Here is a 24397-nt window from a genome sequence, read left to right as displayed (position 1 = left end):
AGAATGCAAGGGGAGGTGGAAGTAATATCTTTTATTGGACCAACTTCCGTTAGAGAGAGACAAAGCTTTTGAGCCACACAGAACTCTTCTTCTGGTCTGGAAAAGGTACTCCGAGTACCTGAAAAAGGGCACTGTGATGCTAAAGCCTGGTATTTCCTCATCTACCCTGTCTCTTTAATATCCTGGAACTGACACAGCCACAACTACACTGCATAGGATAGAACACCGACAGTCATCTAGATCTGTTATACCCTGTGCTCAGTAATAGCACCAGGTTTCCTATTGCAGGGATTTAAATATTAGGCCATAATAGAATCTGCTGCTTGAGCTGTTGCCATTGCAAATCTGTTACCTTTGATATAAAGGAGAAAATAAAATGAGACAGTAAAGTGGCTATGTGCCTTTGGCCAGCTTTAAGGAATTTTCACTTGAGACAGTCTTCCCACTCTCACCCCAAATGTTGATTTTTTCCTTCCCTAGTGTCACTTTTAAAGACTTATTTCCTGCATGACAGTAGGAGGATTAATCCCTTGTCAAAGAAATAAGGACAACTTCCCTGCAGTGTGCTCCAGGCTGCTTTCCTCTTTGCTGTGCAGTGGAACTGCTGGTCAGTCTGCAATCAATAAGACAGAGCATATTTACAATGCAGAAGGAAGATTTCTAAAATGTGTTGATGGCCATTAACCCTAAAGAAACAGCATTTCCATCTAAGTACTAGCCTGGGGTCTTCTCTCTCCAGTGTAATGGATTATCTGCATAGAAAAGTCAGCTTGAAAAGCTGTGTGGGGGCTGAATATACTTGTTAAATGTAGAGGGAGGGGAAAAGCTCTTTAATCATGAATACTTTCTGGGGATACTGATAAATTCAAAGAGAAAAGTCCTGTTTTCTAAAGGTCAGGGATGCAAGACACTCCATGCTGTCTCAGTTTTTAATTTGCTTGACTTATGCTGGCTTTTTGTTTTCCAGATGTGTCGAGTATTGATCCCCTACCTTTTATCTCCACACTTCCCCTCAGGAAGTAGCTACAATTGGGAAGGTGGCTACTGAAGTCATAGGGTTACCGCCAACAAATGCTGGCTAATGGAATGCATTATTACAAGGATGATAACTATCTAGCTGCAGACTTGCCAGATCTCCTACTTCCAGTGGGAAAGCCAGTCATTATCTGACTAAGTCTTTATCTTTCAAGTCCTGGATTGATAGTGTAATCAACCCTCGATTTAAATCACTTAGGCTACATCTACACTATGCACCTTTTAGTGATACAACTGCGCCACTACAGCTGTGCTGCTAAAAGATGCAGTGTTGCTGCCAACAAACAGCAGCTGAGACTCTCCTGCCAACAAAGCACTGTTTACACCAGTGCTTTTCAAGGGAGAGGGTGACAAAAGTGTTGCTGACAAAAGCCCAGTGTAGCGAAAGCCTGTCAGGCACAGATTAAGGGCATGTCTACACTTAAAAACTCTGCATTGGCACAGCTGCATGTCTGGAGTGTGTTAATGAAGATGCTCTAAGATGATGGGAGAGAACTACCTCCCTGAAAGGTGGTAGCTATGTCGATGGGAGAAGCTCTCCAGCTGAGAGAGCTTTCTACATGGAGGGTTAGGTCGGTGTAACTATGGAGCCTTTTGGCAACACTGCCCCCCTGCAAGCTTGCTGGTGAAAAGGCAGTTGCTGAAATCTTGAACACTATGGGCCAGATCTGAGGTACTGGTGTTACTTGGAGTCATTCCATTGACTTCAGGGAGCTACATGGATTTACTCCAGTGGAGAATCTGGCCCTGTAACTCCCCCTCAGCACACTTTTGCTCACTTGAGGTTTTACACTAGCATCTGCTAGAAGTGAGTTTGGTTTAATGTTATATTTAACTTTCCTGGACCTAAGCAGCTCAGTAACACAGCCAAATGCTTTGTGTGTTTGGCATAAATACATAACGATCAGACTATATTTTGATGAAGCAGTTATGTGCTATTACCTTATTGCTGCTGGGAAATGCATGGGAAAATGATTTCTGAAGTGTCTGTTTAAAAAACCCTTAAATATCTCTGTATACGTTTGAGAGAACCCATTTCACTAATTTTCTTAACACCCTGGCCCTCCCTGGCAAACCTGAGAAAATGCATACAAACCACATAATTTTGTGCTCTGTCAGTCTCTTTTCCAGGCTCAGACTGGAATGAGAGAGCAGGTTTTTGTCATACAGAAGGGAAGTTCCATTGGTTGATCTTACTGTCATTCTGACGATGCTTTTGCCTAATGTGAAGCTATGCTGGATTCCACTGTAGGATTTTTTTGCCATACCACTTGTCCTTTCATGCTGTGGAAGTAGATAAAGAGAACTTGGATGCAGGCCTCTATATTGAGCAGGAGTTGGGCTAACTCTAGCTTTAATAATGCGAGATTTGTAGAATCAGGGATAGTGCGAAGCAAGTGGAAAACAGCTGTGAAAGAGGCTGTTGTGACCTTGCATTAGATAAGGCCAGAATGCCAACTATAAGAGAAATGGTAAGAAAAATGAGATCATGAAGGAATATGGATAAATATGCAGTTTTTCTCCAACAATGTTTACATCAGTTTCAGGAGTGTGCTAAAATATCAGATTCATAATATTGTAAGATAAAGGAAATGATTGAGCTTTGTAAATTCCTAGTCTACTAAAATGCACCCATAATTTATATTTGATACAAAGTTGCTGACCGAAATCGGTGTCTACACTTTCACTTCAGACATATGCTGTCATTTATTCTCTAGATGTACCCAGTTCATTCAACTGGTTCCATTTGTTTAGCAAAATGAATCAGACACTAAAATAATGCCCCCAAAACAGATTGGTAGTTTATTGAAGGGAATGAGACAGAGGATATCAGCTCAAGTATCGGTGATATTTATAGCAATTGTATTCTTCTGTAAGTTATAATCTGCCTACACTTCAGGTTCTTATGCAACTCCCAGACTAGCTTTAGGTTGATTAATTTAAAAAGTAAACTGGGCGGGATGTTAAAAGGTCTTGAAATAATTTTTGAAGCCTGTGTATCATCATCATGTCATAACCTTCCCCCCCTTTTTTGAAGTCATATGGATGTTTCATAGCCAACCCAGTTATTTTGGTTTTGGCCATTGAAAGGTATTTTGCTCAGAGTTTTCAAAGGTGAATGCCTGAAACTGGGCACCTATTAGACAAGAAAAAATAATGCCCCTGGTTTTCAGTTGTGCTGTGCACCGAAAACTTGCATGGTTGTCAGCCAAGTCTGAAAAACAGGCTACTGATTTAGATGCCTAACTGTAAGTATCCTAGAGTGAAAATGTTGGACCCTCCCCATATGCTTGGTTTAGTAGTTCAGGAACAGTTTAAGAACATGGGCTCTATTAGGAGGAACACTATGCTCCTTTTTCCACCCTCTTATTTCATGTAGATGCTCTACACTTTTTGCCAGGAGGCAGGCAATAACAGTACCATGTGTCAAATTTGTAATGTTCCCAGGTGGTAGGTAAATGATTTCAAAATACAGTAACAGATTTGCAAAACAAGCTACAGATTTTTTGCTCTCAGAGGGAAAAATACTTCTTTGGATAGCTCATCATTGTAGAAGACTGATTTTGCATCTTGAAATGCTAAAATTAAAACATGGCTGAACAAATCACTAGTTAATTTAGGGGAACAATCCTTCACAGCTAGCAAGATGTACTGCATAGGCTAATAGGTCTCCTCTTCTATTTCTAACTTCTGTGACAGTAATATCCTTCAATTTTTAAAACCCTGTGCTATCTAATAGGGGTCAGACAGCACCCTCTAAAAGCCAAGTTGGAACATGTATGGTGTGTGTATCAAATCTATGTAGCAAATGTAAAAGCCATGCGATAAAGGATTTTATCATTCACCTTTGATCACTGCACTTGCACTCTGCCAATTAATCCATCTCCTTGGGACTTATTCTAACATTCCAAACCTCCCATTTAAGGAAAAAAAATCAACATTCCCATTTCTGTCTTCAAATGGGAACACCCTCTTATTCCACAACCCCCTCGTATCTCCCCACTCCTTCCTTCTGAGCCTCGAAAATGGTAATGGCTCTTCTAGCCATAAAAATGTCACAGCATTCAAGTCTGATCTTTCAGTCCTACAGGGCTAGCAATGGGAGCTTTATCCCACTGGAAGAAGAAGATTCCTATCTTCCCAGTGAGGCACACAGCACTCATGACAGGTCCTTCCATTGCTAGAGGCAACAGACTTAACATTCATGACGTTTTTACAACTAGTAAAACTGAGCCCTGTACAGCTGCACTAATTAGCTAATGCACCTGGCGTTACAGATGGAAGGATAAAACCAAGTCCCAATCCCATTAAAAAGTTTTAAAACTCACTTTAACACATGTAAAATCTTGTTTTCTGTGTATGCTACAGAAAAGCTATTACATAGTGTGGTATAAAGGTTCTAGTGGCAGACATTTTGGATGATGTGTATGTAACATAACCCAGGGTATAATCTGGACTGTTGAACAGCTGTGTCCCCTTAACTCTTTAGCCTGCAGTGCCTTTCACTGCTGTGCTCTCAGAACATCTACTCCTGAGTGTTTCTTACACAGCCTTCAGCATGCAAAATTCACTCCCAGTTAAACACATGAGTGCTCTGACCACCTGCAAATTCTTAGTCCCAGACTTTCCCCCAGAAATGTGCATCTTGTACTGTCCAGCACACTACTGAACAATGCAAGTGTCATAGAAAGTCCACACTTTCATCAAAGGAAAATGAAATATGCACCAGCCCTGTATCCCATATGGAGTTTCCCCACACACGTTAGTCCAAACACACTGGTTAAGATAAAACAATGAGAAGTTTAACTACAGAAAGATAGATTTTAAGTGATGATGCATAAAAGTCAGGATTGGTTACTGTGACAGGGTTGGAACTCACCACCACAGCACCTCCCGCTGTTCATCCTTGGGAATTAGCTCAGTTCATGCAGAGCACCCTCTGCCAGTGGTATCCCATCCACCTCTTACTCTCTCTTGGCGCCTGGACTCACGTTGCTCCCTTCTTGCGGCATCCTCTTCAAGACACTGCCCCCTAGTCCTCACTTACCTCCTTACGGGGGGAGGGGTTTATCAGCAGTCTTTCACTTCACCCAGCCACAGCAGCCAACGACACCCCAAAGTCTAACCCCTTTTGCCAGGGGTCCAGTGCAGTCCACTATCACTCATCCAAGGGCTGGGTGTATGTGCAGGGGGGACCCAGGCAGGCCCACCCTCTACTCTGGGTCCCAACCTAGGGACCCTTTAGCAGCAGCCTTTCTGCCCTCCTTCTCTCCCCTTGTCTGCCTCTCTCCCTGCGTCGCTTCCCCTTTGCCCCGGCCCGCTAGTCCCCTCAGACAAGAGACAGACCTTCACTCTCTGAAGGCCTGAGAGAGACTATCTTCTCCTGTCCTGGGCAGCTTTTATATAGGGCTGAGCCTGGCCCTGATTGGCTATCTCTTACTCAGCCTCTGATTGGCGCCCTAGCAAGCCTTCTCTGATTGGCCACCCACCCACACAGCCTCTCTGGCCTGCTGGAGCCCCCTCTAGTATAGGAGTGGGACTGCCACCCACTACAGTTACAAAAGAAAATAAAAGAGTAATATCCAAGCTAATATCTAATTTAATAAGCTAGGTCAACTTTAAAGCAAAGGTTTTGTCTTGCCATATGCTGCTGTAAATTTCACAAGCTGGGTCTCCTTTCAGCTGGGACCACTCCCCCTTAGTTCAGTTCTTTGAGAATTGTTGATGATTGAGCAGAGAGATGGGAGGAGAGGTGAAGAGACTACTGTCTTCATATTTATACCACTGCCCCCTCTTTGAGTATTACCCCCTGCTGGGGTGCAGGTGACAGGTAGTCTCTTGTGGACATGAGGGTTGAACTGTCCCTGTGATGAAATGTAGATTTCTCGTTCACACCTTTCTGTTGCTGGAGAATGGCAGCTCAAGTAAGTGATAGCCCACTTGAGTGTGTTGATACCTGTCTGGGGGTGCCAGTCTGTCTTTGCCCCTGAAAAACTGGCTTGGACCTGCCTTTCTAACTCTGGAACATGTTACAGAAATGTTACACAATAGAAATGTATAACCTCACATACAGTGTTGATACACATATTTTTCCAAGACAATAATACTCAATAGATTATGACTTTTCAAGTGATACCTCATAAGGCATACTTTGGGCAAAATTTATCATAGTCTTGTAAAAATGGTGAACATAATAGTATAAACCATCACAGTGTATAACTTCCTCATGGTTTAATCATTCTTGAGTAACGCACCCATCCCATACTCATACTTGATGATACCGTCATACCAGCATCCACCATTTCTTTCTCTCTTCCTCTTTTACACAAATAATCACAGCCTATCTGCTCTGTTATTCAGTATTCTCCAACCAGAACATGAAACCAGCAATACTGGAGTCTAACTTTTGAATCTAAGATGTTAGAGTGGATTCAAAATTAAACAAAAAAGTTCACCTGTCCCTGATTTAATCTAAACTAGCCCTCAAGAGAGGTCTAAAGATAAACCATATGTCTTCTAGAAAATGCCAGTGAAGTCTGTGATCTGTATGAATGACAAAGAACTAAAAGGGAATGATACAAAATGGCCTTTTAAATTCAGTGCTTGCCAGGTCTCAGAATTAGTTGCTGACTCTGATGTGTTCTCATATTTCTTTCTGTGGGTACAGTTCTGTAGGTCTGTGCATTTTTTCTTGATATCTGCATGATCACAAGATGAGAGATGTATAATTCTGTCCTGCTTTCCAGATATTATTTCTATCTTGTGATATATTTTTTTAAAATCTGCTAATGTGCCTTTGGGGGGTCAGATTTCACTCAGTATGTGTACTGAGGGAAATTTGGCAGATTAGATTTAGAGCTGTATGTGAAATACTTGGCACCTAAAGCAAAAATGGGGAAGTGAGTTCTTTTTTTGCTGTGCTGGTTTACAGGTGGAAAAGTTTACATTTAGGGTGAAAAAAAGCTTTTGAAAAGTGAAGTTCAAAGGTTTGTTTAAAAAAATAACACCAAAACAATAGTGATGTATTTTAGTCTAATTAGTCACATAAAATGCACCTCCAAAGATAAATAATAAAATCAAGTTTTATAACAAACAAAAAACTACACTTAGGTTTGAGCTGCAAAATTTTAATCCTGATTCCTATCCAGGCCTGGTTTTGAATGCTCTGTGACCAAATATACCCCCATAATCACACCCTAAGCACCATTGTAATAATCTTTGTCCAAAATATGCCTTGTGAAGTATCATTTGAAAACTAATAACTTGTTGGTCAATAAAATCATGGTGAAATGTATGTAGCAACATTATACATTAAACGTTACATATAAAGTTATGAAATCCTCCTATATGAGGTTATTAGCAAATGTTCAAAATCACACAGCCCTGCCTAGGGAAGAGTTGTTAAACAGGTTTGTCCTAAACAAAGGAATGTCTGTTTACCTCAGTTTACATCTAAGTTGTAAACAGGGTCCTCAGACATCAAGAGTGGGAAGATAGGAGACCTCTTTCACCACTGGACACCATGTCACCTTCTTTACTGTTTAAATGAACTTTAGCTGGGGGTAACCCTCAGGAAAATGCATTTCAAAGGATGACTGAACTATAAAACTGAGGGGCAAAAACACCCCACGTTATCTCTCCCTAGCTCTCTCTTTCTTCCACCTAAGAAGAGAAAAGAAACAGCCTGTGGACTTTGGGCACAGATCCTGACCTGAAACTTGGTCAGCAATTTTACTGAGAACCGGTGGTAAGAATTTCACCTGGAACCAAGTCTATTTTAAGTTTAGGGTTTTATCTTTATTTCTCTTGTAACCATTTCTGACTTCAATGCTTTATATTTGTGCTCACTTAAAATCTCTCTCTTTGTAGGATCCAGTGTTGTGAATTGCTTGGGTAACTGCATTTAAGGTAGCAGACTGTTGTTTATTGATTCCTTTAGAGGGGCAATGGACCTAATATATCTGGACTGTCCAGGAGAGGGCTGGGCAGTGCAGAACACATGTTTTTTGGGGGAAATTTGAGACTGTGAGTGTATTCGGAGTCACCCTACAAGAAGTAACATGGCTTGAGTGTGGCTGGATCAGGGCTGTGCCTATACAAAGACACTCAGGGTGTGACCTGTGTGCTGGCAGGCTGTTTGTGAGCATCGTCGGTGGGATCTACAGCAGCAAAGCAATGCGAGGCACCCCAGCTTTCAGGGCAGGGGTAACATAGCCCCTCACTGATCTGGATTGCACCCCAGAGTGTCATACCCTCCAAACGTAAGGATACAGGGTTCAGATTCACCCCCATTGTACTAATATAGCCCATTCACTAAATTTGGATCAAAATCTGGGTTCAATTTGAACCCATGCCAGACTTGGGGTTTAGGTTCAGGCTGATCACTCTCTCTCTTTTAAAATTATGTCTAAAAACAGAAGCACTGAGGGTCCCGCTTTTAAGAATCCTCCCATAAGTGAAACAGTTTCTGTTAGCCATACATAATCTCTCCACTCTTTGTGCCTCAAATCACATAGTTGCACCATCACAGGGAGGCAGTAGCACATTCTAGGATTTGCTCTTTAGTTAGGAATAAACTCACCCTTTGGATGCATCAGTGTAAGATCTGCCACCGCACTTGTTATAACAATATGGACTTTAAAGTTTATAACTTGGCTGTAATATTGGATCTCTCACTAACATCACTAGGATTCCCTTATATTACATAATGTCATCAACCTGGGATTTATTTTGGAATCATCACTTCAGTAGCACAGTACCTAGTTATTCAAAAATTTGTTTCCTTTTGATAAACCTTCAGCTTTAATCTCCATAGTAAACAGATAATGATACCAAGAAGGGCTACAGCTACATTTCAAGTGGGAGCTGTATGTTTCAGCTCGAAAAGACATACCTGCGCTTGATCGAGCTGGTGCACTAAAAGTAGAGTGTAGCTGCAGGGGCGTGAGTGGCAGGAGGAGCCTGTCCAAGAGACTAGGTATGTATGGGGGGAAGTTAGCCCTTCCCACCACTCATGACCCCATGGCTACCCCTTGAGCAGGAATTGACACCTCCAGCTTGAAGTGTAGCCATACCCCAAAGCCAGGCACTCGGGTAGTGTAGAGATGACATCATATGAATGTCTGATTTTAGCAACCCAAGAAGAACTCACTGATTTTGCAGCCATATGGACAAGAATTCCTTATATTTATTAAAGAAAATAGTGTCTCCTGCAGTGGGCCTTCAGTGATGTCAACCTGTCTAATAACAATGGGGGGAAAGGGTAGGTCAGCCATTTCTTTGACCACATTTTATGTGGTCACCTTTAATATTAAAGGTGTATTTTTAATTTATAAAGCATTGGTAAATGAATAATAGATGCTTTAAACAATCTATAGTACTTGCTAAACCATTTATTATGCCACCTGGAGATTCCTGCGGAGGTGCCAGAGGTAGCCAGCTAAGCCTGTTTGTATCAGGGAACAATGCAAAGCAACAACATCAGGATCTGGCCCACTATTTAGAAATGTGCTCTTGAAAGGTTGCTCTAACATCTATAAAGTGTAAATGATTAAAAATTACTCTAGGTGATGTTACATAGTAACTTAGGGTCACTGTTATATTTACTGGGCCACATGCTGGCCCTGGCTGCGACTGCTTTGTGTCTGTCCACTGCCACAGAGCAGGCTTATTTAGCTACCTGGGGATGGATGGCATCCAGTCTATAACACATGATTCATTAAAACATCTGTTAATCATTTAATATTTGATAAACTATTTATATATGTACCTTTATTATAAAGTGTGGCCAAATATTCTGCCCATTTAATATCATTCAGTTGCTATATTTGTGAACAGGAAAATATCCTTGTTATGGTTACAGAGCTAGCTGTGCTCCTCTTTCCCCTTTCTGATGTCTGAGAGCACCGCTTGGATTGTCTCCCACCTTCACTTATCCTGGGGCAGAATTCCTCAGTTCTGCCACTCTTAGGCCAACCCCCAGGCTGCAGTACCCAGTGTATCACTGCAGTACCCAGTGCACTTCCCCAGCAGGTCCCAACTGGGCTTGTACACCTGTGGTTCTTACCTTGGGAGTCTGTGACCAGTGGTGTATATAGGGACCAGACAGCCTTCTCAAACACAAGCATTGTTCATTTTAATAGTAAGAATAAAGCATTTAGAGAAAAAGGATTTTAAAATAGCCTACATGGATATATCTTACCTAAAGGCTTGCCATCCTTTGATAGTAACCTAGACAGCCTTCACTTTTTCATATCCCCTAAGTGGGTTCCTGTGTCTCCAGCATGGTTCTCCCAAACAACCCCTGTCTCCCACACACTCTTCACCTCCTTGAGAAAGGTCCCTTTAAAAACCTAACTGAGTTCTTTTGATCTCCTTTGTTCATGCACTTTTTTTTCTGTCCTGGCATTGTCTCTTAGCAACTCTCAAATGTTTGCTTACAGGTGGCTTATCTTGAACCATTCTTTCTCCTTCCTGCTTTTTTCCTGCCAGCACCCTATTAAATTCACCCTAATATATTCATACAGTAAACATCCCAATAATTAGCTCAACATACAAGTATTTACAAGTTATTACAGAATAGTTCCAAATCTGCCACAGTTCTGATCCTTAAAAAAGATGGGGCCTGGTCTTGTAGTCACTTCACAATCAAAACTCACAGAATTACTTGTACAATAACTGCAGATTCGGAACCCCAGTGTTCAAATCAAATTAGTTACAGTGCTCTTAAGGATCAATATCTATTTTGGAAAGTAATAGCTTAATTTTTCAGAACAACACTAATGAATCTGGTAAGTAATACCAGTGTTTGTGATGTTGTGCTAGTTTTTTCTCGTTTTTCTAGTTTCTTCTCCTCCTCCCTTTTTGGTTCCTAAATTACATTTGAAAATGTTCTGTCAGTGAAATCTCATTAACAATGAATTTGCAAGGTACAAAGTAATATTTTTTCAAGCACCTTGTTTTCTTCATTCGAGGACTTGCTAGAAAAACAGAACCATAAGCAATGATTAATTTGGTACTGCAATCCTGTAAATGCAGGGGGAAACAGAATAAATTGAAAGCGTAGATGTGAGAGAATTAAGTTCAGAAAAACATCCAAATGATTATGTGAAAGCTAAATAGAGAGAGACAGCAGTGAATAAATGTATTTCAGTATGGCTACCAAAAACCTCCAACCCTACAAAAATAGGGTTAAAAGGAATAAAACTTCTAAGAGAAATGGAATGAATTACTTACTTGAATTACGAATGGAATGTATTAGATTAATAAATGTATTATCTGAACGAAGATGCACCAAAGAAAATGAAGTGATAAAAATAATTGATACAATTTATAGAACAACAGTATGTTGCTTTAACTCATATCCTGTACTGCCTCAACTTGCTGTATTCTCTTATCTTGTGTGTCTTGTACTGCTTTTACTGCTTTATTCTGCAACTCTTATCATACCAAGAAGTACTTATTAATGTCAGTAGTCTCACTGACATCAGAGGGACTGCTGGTCTAAGTAACATCAATGTGGGTTGCAGAATATGGCCCTAAGTAAGGGCTAGATTTTGTCATCCTTACTCAAGTTGAACAGTATCTTAAATGCAGTTAGTTAATGGAGTCAGATACTACTCAACATGTGTAAATGTGGAAAAATCTGGACCTTTGTCTTAAATATATATATATATAAATTCAGATTTTATGACATTCCTTTTTATCAGAAATACTTTTGTGTTCCCCATCCCAATAAGATTATTGTAATTTCCCTCTGATTTTATGAAAGTTTTAATGAAATCAAAGCAAGACCTGTGTAGAATTAATATACTGAAATCCATTACCGCTTTGATGCTCTGTATTTAGCAAATGGGTAACAGCATTGTCTGAGAGGTAGATTATTCAGAATTATGAACACAAACCACAAGTCTGATATGAATATCTTTCTTTTGCAAGTAAATTCTACAAATAGATTATCCCTTCCAAAGATCCATTCATCTGGTGAGGTTATTTATTCCAATTCTCTTTGTTGTTGTTGACTTTTTGCCTATCTTTGTGAGAGGACAGGGACAAATAAATACTGTTCTCGGGAGCAAAATGAATGATGAATACATTTAAATACTGAAAGGTGTCATCTGAGGAGTAAATATTTTTAAAATAATGCAAATAAAATTCTGTAAAGAGCAACAAGAACAAGGCAGACTGTGAGCATGGAATGTATCAGGTTTTCACAGTTAAGATGTGCCGACTGGTAGAGTTAACATTACAGTAGCTGGAATGGAATTGCCTGTGATTTTGTGCTATAAGCAGTAGCTCTTTTGTGTTTTTCTTAGTTAATCAAATGGGTGCATAACAGGCATTGCATCACTTCGTCATATTGTAGATATTTCCAGCGGCAGACGCTTTTTACTTAACTAGAGCGTTAGATGAGATTTCTTTTTGAAACTTGAAACCTCTAGAAACTTCCCTGCTTTCTAGTTCTGTTACAAACCCAAAACTAAGCTCAGATTCCTCACAAGGTTCACAAATCTGGACCCAATTCTGAGCGAATCTACACTCATTGAAATATGATTGCCTCACTTCATCCATTTGTAAAAGAGAGATGGTCAGTATTGGTTTAATAGCAAAATATGAATGTAATTAACTTTTTACCAGGGTTTTGAGTGGAAGAAGAGACTTGGAGGATTCCAGAGTCCCGTGCCACAAATAGAATGAGACCCATCCTTTACTATGATATCTGAGAGGGGACACCCAAGGCATTATTCTGTATCAGTCCATCTGCTTAAGAGAGAAGTGTGAAATAGGACCAGGAAGCCCAGCATGATCTCTGAGTGCTCCTGATCAGTTATGTTCATGCACATCAGTATATTTAAAGGAAAGTGATAAGAACTTCTTGCTAGAATAGAAGACTTTCTGGCTCTTTTGTAGCATCTTCTTGAGGAACCCAGCATGCTAATCATGTGGAAATGTTCAGATAACCAACATTTGGCTCAAAACATAGGTTTTATTTTCAAAATTATTTTTCCAAATCAACAAAACTGAGAAAAAGGCAATTAAAATGAATTCATCGCACAATCTGTCGCCTACAAACGACAGGACACATTATGCCACCTTTTTACAAAGATGTAATTGAAATGACCTAAACCAAATTTGATATTTTATGAAGCTGTTCATTTCTTCATGGCAGGGATCCTCTCGTACTCTGTTTGTCTAACACCTACCACAATAGAATGCCAGTATTGATTAGAGCCTCTAGGTGCTACTTTAATGTAAATAATATTTCTGACATGGTTCCATCTTTACATTTAGATTAGTTTCTCACATTCTGGACAGTCCAACTGACTGTATGTGTTTCAGGTGTTCAGGTTATTTCCAAAATCCTGTTCTCTGTTTCCCAGTCAGGCTCACATTAAACTGGAATCTGTCTCGCTGCAGTAGGAAAGGGCTGTTTGTGGCAAACCTGTCATGTAAAAATTATGACTGGCAAAATGAGATGCTTTAAAGGGACTTGTTCAATGAGAGGTGCCTTGCTTTCCTGATTTACATTCCTCCATATTTGTTAATTTTCCACTACCTTTCACTCATAGATGAGGCTAGTTACAATTACAGCTCAAAGAAAAAAGTGCCTAATAATTTTGATCTAATAGAACAGATCAATCCGCTTTCATCTGATTTCCCCCAAGTTTGGCAGTATTAATTATTTATGACCATCTTCTTATTTTAGTAGTTATTTCCTACTGAATTATGTAAGTCAGGAAACAACAGGTGAGGAGGATGACAAAACACTTCTGAATCTAAAGGAAAACAGTATCTTTTTTGCTCAGTCCAGTTGCTGAAAGATAAAAAAAGTAAGCAGCATTTCTCAGCAGGACAAACTCTGACCTGTATTTGAGAAAAAAATAGCCTGATGCCGCTACCTTTGAAGTCAATAGCAGAATTCCCCTTGATTTCATTAGGTGGAGGATTGGACACTAAAGCTCTTTAAATGCAAACAGGAATTCTAAGCGTGCTGCTCAAAAGGGTAGGATGGCTCAAAGAATGCCAGTGTAGGGGGCAGAGCATGGTCTTCTCTCTAGCCCATTCTGCATATGCCGTGAAGGCTGAGCCCCCTTGCTCAACTAGGGCAACAGCTAGTCTCCAGACCTGGGAGCCTCTTGAGTGCTTGGTTGCAATCCTGCCTAGATGCTGTACATGGAGAAAGAGGCTTCCTATCATGCCCTCTTTTCTTACTAATGCACCCACACAGGAGAGGGCAAAATTTTGGTTTTATAATAGAGATTAACTTTTGCCCCGAAGTTTACATCTGCCTCTGAACTTTCCCATATACAGTATTGGGGTATTCAAATCTGGGTTGTGGTTTATACAGCTGGTAAATTCAGGTCTGGATCTTGACTCATACTTTGCCAGAGTTTACTGTGGCAGGGGGGTGGAGGTTAAGTGGTTATTTGGTTCTGGACTGAGGTTTGTGTCCATCTAAGCCTTAGTATAACGACAGGACAAAAATGTTTGTATGGAGACTGGAAAAGTACTCTGCTGTAAGTATAAGTCCCACGTGGACACATGTCACGCTTATAAAGAGTGACAGATGGGGCAGTAGTCATGGTAATAAACTAAGACTGCAAGATTGGTATTGTGTTGAGTGTGAAAGTGGCTTTAACGTTTTGATTTCCCTGCTTTTTAGAGTTTGTGAGGAAATACATTTGGCCAACCTTGACTCTTCATTTATCACAGATTTTTAGTCTGCGAATATCCTGTACTCCTAATAATCTTTTTATTCTTGGTAACAGCCAGGAAAAACAAGGCAAATTAATTCAAGTTTATTTTAATAGTAGCATTGTTAAAGTTGATTTGAATATGAGTAAGATGATCTGTGATGAGGCTGAGAAGATATTCCTGGAGCTGGAAGAGTGGAGCAGGAATGGGAAGATCAGAGAAGGAATGATTTTAGAGATTTCTCATTGGAAGAGTAAAGTAGGATGAACTCCAGAGAGTCAACTAGATTGAAAAAACTATACTATCTAAATTAAAGCTGGCATCTGGCTAGGTTGAAAATGGCTGCATCAAAGCAGAATATGTGATCTGCGATAAACTAAAATAAGGCTGAGGGATTAAAACTTTTGAACGTGCATGTGTTGCTTGAATCCACCCTCCTAAAATTCCATTGACAAACTCCAGTACTGTAGTTGATTGGCACAAATTGCTTTGTGCCATTCATTTGTGCCATCCATTCATGCCAACATAAATTGCTCTAGGAAAGTCTGACTCCTGATCCAGATTTAAAACAAAACAAATACATCAAAAGTAGCTCCAAAAGATACACATTCTTTTTTGGTTGATTATAATTGTGTACTGAATTCTTCCCTCAGCTGACTTTATTGAAGTGTGATGTAATTTAAGAGGATCAACAGATGTACAGTCCAACTCATGATCTCTGAAAAGTGCAAAATTCAGCAAGCTATTGGCCAGAGATTCTGTTACAATTGTACCTGCTCCATTACATCTATATGAGTTAAGTTGAAGCACAGCATATTTAAAAACTGGGAATAATTGTGCAGTCCTGAGGGAGCAGGGCTTAATAAGTACTCATGCCTGTTCCCACTCTATTACTAGATGATTGCTTTCTTATTCCACTATCTAAACTTGTACAACTTTACTGTTCAAATAAGGAGCTCATTGACTTGAAAATTAGCAGCATTCAGCTGGCTCTACAACTTTTGCCCCTGAGGATTTTTTTAAATAATGTAAACCTCATGAAATCACAGATATTTGCATAGTAACAGGGAAGAAAAAGAATAGCCAAGCAAAAGTCTCCACCCTGTTATGAAGAGCAGGGCCAGCCCTAGACCAAATGGCACCCCGGGTGAGGAGCATCTTCGGCACCCCCACCTACATTAAACTTTTGAATACGTTATTTTTATTGCATTTGTAGCCTATTTCATGACTTTGATGCATGATTTGCATTCATGATTTATTCCTGTCATATAAGATGATAAATTTGCACACTAGAATCTGTAAATCTGTATTTATTCATGCCATATATAAGCAAATTAAAAAAATATTAATTTCCTCTAAGCTTATAGAAACTTTTTAAATTTTAAGAATAACTGAAATGTACTAACATAAAGAAACCAAACTGTGCACCAACATTGGGTGGACCAGTATTAAATACTGTTACAGTAGGTGACAGCCTAGAATGTTAACCCTACTCCTTTAATTCAAAAGGTCGCTTTTATCGCCTCGTGAACTCAAACAGAGCATCAGAGAGATTCAATGCCTGGCCAATGGCATTTTCAAGTGATAAAATAGCAAGCAATGTTAGTCTCTCATTGGCCGTCATCGGTCAAAGATATGTTTTAATGAGCCTGCACTTTGAAAAGCTGAACTCACCACTCTCAACTTTGACCAGTACCATGAGCAGAATCCTCAAAGCTATCCACACATTAGGAAAAGTGTCCTTCAGCTCTGCATCATAAATGAACTGGAGAACTTGGAGTGGAAAGTGCTTCCCATGTGGCAAAATGTGTTAGATGTTATCCAATTCAACATAGAGGACTTTATCATTGACATCCAAACATTCCCCATGTGTCAGCATCCAGTGAAGTTCCGTACAATTGTTCAAGAGTGTTTTCCTGTCTGCCAGCAGCTTACTAAGGTAAGCCATGTAGGCTTTGTATGTCCTTACACTGTCAATGCAGCTTCCCCAGAGAGTGTCACTTAGCAGCTTCATGGTCAGATTTGTAATATTGTCTGTGAGGATCTTCCACCAGATAGTTGATGCTTCATTTGTCTGAACCTTTCTTTGATGGACACCAGAGCAGTGTCAACAAGCGGGCAAAAACACTCCCTCTTTAATTTTTCTTCCGAGCTTCCCATCACCTCATCTCTGCCCTTATAACCAAACTTTCTCTTTTCTGATGAATACAGCTTTCCTTGAAGGCAGGCTCAACTCCTAAGTCTTCTGCCATTTCTTTGGCAACAGTGATGGCATCTTCAAATCCCTTGTCTCTGTAGACCACAATGAAATCAAGGCAGCTTCTCATCATAGTAGCAGTTGTGATATCCATCAATTGAGTTTGTAATGCCTTGCTTACAACATTTACATGGAAGAGGATATCGTGCCAAACAACAATTGAGATCAGAAATTTGAAGTTGGTGATCTGGTTTCACAGGTTTTGCGCCTTGTGTTGGAGTCCGGCCTCAGCTTTACTTTTTTAATAGAGTTGTCCACAGACTGGAAACAGATAAAATGTTCCTTTACTTGGATACAGCCGTAGCTTCTTTATGACCTACTCAACGTAGGTGCTCACACCTGATATCATATTTCCCAAGGAGCTCTTCCAAACCGAGGAAATTACTCTTATGTTCAGTGAAATGGTGGTTCAGGCTCCAGAAGCATATACCGCCACCAAAACAGTATGCATTTAAAAGCCCTGAATAATACTGAGTTTCACAGTTCATCGAAACAGACCTGTTTTCAGTTGTATGTTTTCCAATGCGGTCTTTCATAAATCTTAATCCACCTAAGAAGTTGAGATTCTTTAGGCTCCTGGAAAAGCCATATTAATTGGCTACATTATTATAACAGAAACATAGTTCCAGTCTGGTAAGGACATTATTTTCCCCATTCTCCTCCTACTGATGGTCTGATTGTAGGGTGGAATCTCAAGGTTGCCGTCTCAAATGATTTGACCGCTAGTTTGAGTTTCTTAAAACCTTAGCTTTTGGAGTAGTGGGGTTATGTGACCATGTCAGCTTTCATTAAAAATGTTTTTAGCCCATTTGGTTGTGAAGAAAAACTTGAAAATACGACTTGAATGCTCAGAAGTCAGAAGGCAAATAAAAAAAACCCCAACATGTATTTTTTAAAAAAAAACTCATGTTTTTTAAAATAGTCTCATGATTTTTGAACCTTTGAGGTTGGCAATAATGCAGTCTTTTCAAGAGGAGTTCTGGCACAGAACCAACCCTCTCCAGTGTTTTAGCAAAGGTCAGTACTATTCTCAGTGTGCTGCATTACTGCTTGCAAAAATTCTATTGAAAAACCAGTCTGCAACCAGTAAGATGCTACTGTGTGCTAAACTAACTCTACACCGAGTAACTTTGAAGGGAAAGAGCAGTAGTTTAGAAGAATCGACCCCACCCCTTCATTAAATGTTCCTCTCTACCTGTGTTGACGTGGCAGATGGTGAGTGGAATCCTGGGTAATCTTAGTCCTTACAAGTGAAATCAATTAAGTTTAGAAAAGCTATTTATTTCCAAGGAGATTAAAAAGTAATTAGCATTTATAAAGAAATCTGCAGGGGTCTTAGTTATAATGAAGCGATAAGTTTGGATTTTGGACATAAGGGAGGTTCCAAATGGGAGGGGAGTTTATATCTTCTCTCTTTTGTTTTATTTATTAAGATAATATCAAGCTATATCTTCCTGCTGTCATCTAGCGATCTCTGGAGAGTCTTCTTGGATTTTTATCGTGATGCTGACGTAGTAGCATCAAAATCAATTTATTAAAACCCAGTTGCAGGATTTAATACTTTGCGCCAGATATGAACATAATTGACACTCTCTCTATACTTGTATCTAATACATATCTGTAGTTAATCATCCTCTTCCCTGCCCCCACCCCCATCATTTTACTTGTACAATTGAAAAGTTTTTCTAAGTTTTCAAAGCTTGGACATAATTTATCCTTGGTGTAATTTAATTGATGTCAGGGATGAATTTGGCTCCTTGCATTAGTTTAATGCGAGACACAATTCTACCCATTCTGGCAGCACAGCATTTTGAAAAGTTCACATGGTGACAAGAAATTTTTCTCCCTGTTTAAACTGTGAATATTTTTTTAATGAAAAAAACCTGGAACAAATGTTTTCAATCAAAATAGTTGCCAAAGTGTACGGAAACAAAATTTGTTTATGGTGTGGTATACTTGACTCCCATACTTCTGGTGTCACAACTGCTGTCACTTCAGCAAGATGACTGCTGCCAGTGGGAAGTCTCAAATGACCATATCAGTTCAGCTAGAACTACTGTACATTGAACATAGATTTCACTTTGTGAGAAATGCTACTTGCCATATGAATTTCCTCCAAGTGATTGTATGGAGCAAAATATATACTGCTTTTCTTTTAATTTCAAAAGAACTGTATCGCACACTGCTTTTCAGTAGGATCTGGGTGAAATATGTATCTTCAGCACATTGTAGCTTTTGACTAGTTTCTTTCTTACAGGAAATTACTGCATGCAGAACAAAGTCTCCATGTTTTGAACTCTGATTCATAGTGCTCAGATGCATGAGCTCAGAAGATCACATAACTTGTGAAATTGGCTACTAGGTATTAGTTACTGGCAAGTTTCAAATGGCTTGTTTTTTGTTCTGCTCCATTCAGTGATTTACACTATACTCAATTATAGTTTCCAAGTGGCTTACAGAATTGCCGAAAGAACAGTCACACAGAAATGACTTGGGGTATTCTGTCTTTTTTTTTGTTGGTCTTTTTGAATCTCTTCCTTGTCTTCTTCTTAAACAATTGCTCAGAAGTTGGATGTTTTTCTTAAACTATCTTTTAGGTTTTCTTGAGACATTTACAGCCCATTTTCATGACCTGTTTTCTACAATCAGCTGCTCTTGTGAGCCTTTCGCTGCTCTGGTTCTCATCCAAACCACATTCATGGACATTTTCCTGGATCGGACCAGTACCCAAACCAGACCCAAGTTCTGATCTTAAGATACAAATCTGACCTGCTTTGGCTCCTTCTACCTGCTCCACCATTATTCTAGGGAGTTTAGGTAAGAATTTCTTGTCTGAGCAAAAATTATATAGATCGAGATTTTCAAATTTACAGGGCTAAATCTATATTTAGACATTTAAATAAAAATGTTCAGTTTTCAGAGAAGCTGAATATTTGCAGATCCCACAGTAGTCAGTGGGATGGGTGGATGTTCAGCATACCTGAAAAGCAGGAGCTTAATGTTAGGCACCCAACTTTGAAATTCTGGCAAATAAGAAAACAAATATCTAGTGCTTGCTATTATAGAGAAATTGCAGTGCTTGATGTTATGAAGGCAATACACCAGAATCCATGTCAAGTTTAGTCCTCTGAGTAGACTGTTAGTAGCATTATTAGATAGTCAAGTAGCACTACTGCTCTCACTCTGTAACATGGCTCCAGTCACTACGGTGACTCTGTTGTAATTACACATTGCTGAAGCTGTAACATATACATTTGTCCCAAGGCTCTGTCATTGTTACTTTTGTCCCATCTCCTTGGGATCCTTCTTTGCTTCATACTATATTATGAATGTAACATTGATAGCAATTTTCATGACACTGTAAGGAATTATCGATCAATTCAATTAGAGACTGCAAGAAGAGGAGATGAATAGTGAACAGGAAAAAGCTGTCTGTTTTAAAAAGTGCCTACAATAATAGTAATTCATTGCCAGTGCTTCTCAAAGAAGTATTTATAACTGCAAGTATTATAAGCAAAGACATTTTTGCTAAAAAGGATGTTTTAAAGGTATTTTATTTACCTGTAAAGTATTCTTAACAACTCATTTCCAACTTATTTTTTAGAATGGGGCTATCATATTTTAGTATAATTCATTAAAGAGTTTAATAATTTGTTAGCTCTTGAGTTGTAAGTGAAGCATGTAGGAGGAGAAGGATTAGTACTAAAAAGTTCTGCTGGAGGAAATTATCACAGTCTTTTACAAGAGGAAGAAAAGGCAGAATACATTGTAATATGTATGCTATTCTTCTTCCTTCTAAAACTATACTGATTCATAAAAATCAGGGTAAATTTTCAGAGGACCTCTAAATTCTCAAGCAATCGGTTTGATTGTCCAAACTGTGCAAATGTTGTTGCTGCTGCTATTTATTATTTTTATTGCATTATGCCGAGAGCCCCCAATTGAAATTTAGCCTCCAGTGTGCTACATACTAACGTATAGCAACAGACAGACCCTGCCCCAAAACAGCTTACAATCTAAGTAGACAAGGTAGACTGTGGGAGGAGAACCAAAGTCTTAAGAAGTGAAGTGACTTATCCAAGGTCATACAGCAGATGGGTGATAGAACAGGAATAGAATTCAGATCTCAGCCAGAATCCCAAGCCAGCAGTCTATCCACTGAACTGCTCTATTTTTATGGACTCTGTGCTGCTCCACTGAAGTTTGCAGAGAGACTCACATTGACTTCAGGGATTTTAGATCAGGTTTGCATATATGGGTTCTGGTATACATGAATGAATTCATCCACAATTAGAGGCTTGCTATCCCTTGAACTTATTTATAAAGTACTTCATTCCTTCATTCATCTTCCTGGATAACTACTATCCTTTTCATAAAGTCAATTTTTTATCCTGTATGTAAAGCAGTTCTATCTGAGTTACCTGTTCATTCCGAAGTTTTCATATATTTTGGTTTGGCAACTTATTTCATTTTTTACTACTTTGTAGAGGGAATAATGTATATCATACATTTATGAATCCTTTGATAATTTTGAAAACTTCCAGTAGGTTACCTCAAAGGGTCTGTTCTTCCACTGAGGAAGAAATCCAAATCATTTTAACCTACCTTTATAATCGTCTGCATTATAGTGATTCTAAGGAGTCAGGTTCACCAACTTATGTTCTTCAGAGATAGTCATATCATCCTTTTTCATTATATATCTCTGAAGAGATTGAATATTAGTTTTTATTTGCTTAAAAAGCATATTTTAATCTATAAATAACTAATGCTGGATGGTTTAAAAACAAGAACATAAACTGGTTAAGCTCAGGCATGTTCTACAAGGACACCCAAATAATTTCTATGAAATATGGTTTTCATATGTGGTTTACACTAGAATAATGTGTTCTTAGCTGCTAAGATTTCCCACGGATTACACTAAACAACTATATAAGAACAGGCTTTTCCAGAGAAAAATTCTGAGAAGTCTTTTATCATGTTTGATGGACACTCAAACAAACTGATTCTATCTGTTTGTGGAGCATAGAGGTGTTCATTAACTTTGGTCAACAGTCTTACGTCATAGAGTGATAGTTGTCATTCACATATGGCTGCCTCAAGAAGAGTAAGTACAATGGTACTTTCCCTGTCTCTGCTCATGCCCCATTTAGGTCCTTAGCAGGATTTGAACCTACAATATTCACCTCTAAAAGCATGCCACCTCTCCTTCTTGAGCTAAAGAAACACTTCCGTTACCTATAGCTACAGCAAACATTTATCCTCCTTTATGGATTATCCGCTGTAATAAGACACAAACACACACCGTGTACTTAAATGTGTGGGTGCCTGTGTAACCCCCGCATCAGCAGTTCTAAAGAAGCTTTCAAACAGCTCTGTTAAAAAAGAGCGTTTGCCAATCAACAAGAAGGATTTTTACCGACAGGTTAATAATCAGGTTGATTAATCTGAACATTTAATACTTAGCAAGATAAACTTTTCTTCAACCATTCAAAGGTTGTTTTCTCTTAATTTAGGTTCAGCATTTTTTTTTCTTCTACTGTAGCCAACATTGGTTCTGTATCAGGTTCACATATCAGCAGTGGTCCTGAATTAATCTGTTACTTGCCTCTGACAGGATTCATTGCCAGCTAACGTGTAATAACTGCTGAGTTTGCATAACCAAGATGCTTAACGAGGAAATTTTTAAAAAGAATGTGGAAGGCTGAATTGTCTCAAAGAGGAGGTATTTGATCACATTGATTGCTTGTTGAAATTATTGCTGACAAAGTAGAGTTTGACATTAATGGGCACTTAAAATGTCCAGTTTACATGTGCAGACCCCACATTTCCACATACTAGAGTATGAATCCAACCTGTCCCCTCTTCTGTGGCTGTGGAGGGCACTGGCTGTGGTAGAAATGATGCACTTCTATTACCCAAGGGATGGGGTGGTGCAGCTTGAGGTATGTGGGTGCACCCTCTTTCCCCCCCCCAATATCATTGGGCCCTGGCTTCTCCTTTCTGGGCTCCTTTTGCCAAACATGGAGTAGGAAGAAGCTGATGGGTCATCTAGACAAATCCACTGGCCATTAGCATGTGCTCATTTGGGGCCACAACCAGCCCGAAGGCTACTGCTGCAACTCCACAGCCTATTACAGACGATAGGATTATGCAGATTGTGTGCTTATAAACAGATGCATTCACAAACTGATGGCTATAATTGAGGAAGCTGATGGAAAATTTGTCCTAAAATCCATTTGTTCATCTTACAGGAGAAGCAGAGTTTAACAATTCATGTCTGGCTCTGGGTTCATTGTATCGGTTCATTTAATGAGATTAGTTAGCTAATTAGACTAATTCTTTTGTGTTTGTATGGCACTTTGAAGATGTAGAGCATTGTAAGTGTTGTTATTAACAGTGTTCTGTGACCTGGACTGAGCAGTTCATTTTGATATTAATATCAGACAAGATCAGGACAATATTTTGCAAAAGAAGAAAAAACAATGGAGGATTATAAACAATTGTGCAGCAGTTGGTGCTCTTCCATGAGTCAAGGGATGTCTCACTGAATAATCCATAGTTTCAATGCTGGTAATATTTTACCTTCAGCAGCTCATTCTGAAGTTGGATGGAATACTACAAAGTTTGCAAACACTAAAGTCTGGTCTACACTACGAGTTTATGTCAGATTTAGCAGAATTAAATCCAAATTAATCCTGCACTCGTCCACACAACGAAGCCATTTTTTCGACATAAAGGGCTCTTAAAACCGATTTCTGTACTTCTCCCTAACGAGGGGATTAGCGCTGAAATCGACATCGCCATTTTGAATTAGGGTTAGTGTGGATGCAATTCAAAGGTATTGGCCTCCGGGAGCTATCCCACAATGCACCATTGTGACCACTCTGGACAGCACTCTGAACTCGGATGCACTGGCCAGGTGCACAGGAAAAGCCCCGGGAACTTTTGAATCTCGTTTCCTGTTTGGCCAGGCGAGGTCATCAGCACAGGTCACCATGCAGTCCCAGAATTGAAAAAGAGCTCCAGCATGGACCAAACAGGAGGTACTGGATCTGATTGCTGTATGGGGAGAGGAATCCGTGCTATCAGAACTACGTTCCAAAAGACAAATGCCAAAACATTTCAAAAAATCTCAGAGGTCATGAGGGATAGAGGCTACATCAGGGACGCATCACAGTGCTGAGTGAAACTTAGAAGCTCAGACAAGTGTACCAGAAAACCAAAGAATCAAACGGACGCTCCAGGACAGAGCCTCAGACATGCCGCTTCTACGCTGAGCTGCATGCAATTTTAGGGGGAGCCGCCACCACTACCCCACCCCTGACCGTGGACTCCGATGATGGGGTACTTTCCGCCATGGCTGAGGATTTTGCAGATGGGGAAGATGAGGTGGAGGATGAGCTTGGGGAG

The 24397-nt window shown here is 39.6% G+C and overlaps 1 protein-coding gene across 2 annotated transcripts in view; it reads left to right on the top strand.

Annotated features, from left to right (window-relative positions):
* Positions 1–24397, top strand: part of TMEM108 (transmembrane protein 108) — a 301039-nt gene that overhangs the window by 5902 nt on the left and 270740 nt on the right. For both annotated transcript variants that reach the window (XM_043508912.1, XM_043508913.1), the window contains exon 2: positions 22602–22709. The gene's annotated coding sequence lies outside the window, so the exon portion shown is untranslated. The remainder of the gene's footprint in view (positions 1–22601; positions 22710–24397) is intronic.

This window comes from Dermochelys coriacea, chromosome 2 (assembly GCF_009764565.3).
Source record: "Dermochelys coriacea isolate rDerCor1 chromosome 2, rDerCor1.pri.v4, whole genome shotgun sequence".
Lineage (NCBI taxonomy): Eukaryota > Metazoa > Chordata > Testudines > Dermochelyidae > Dermochelys > Dermochelys coriacea.
Note: the sequence above shows the minus strand (reverse complement) of the source record. Positions and strands in the feature narration are given on the sequence as shown.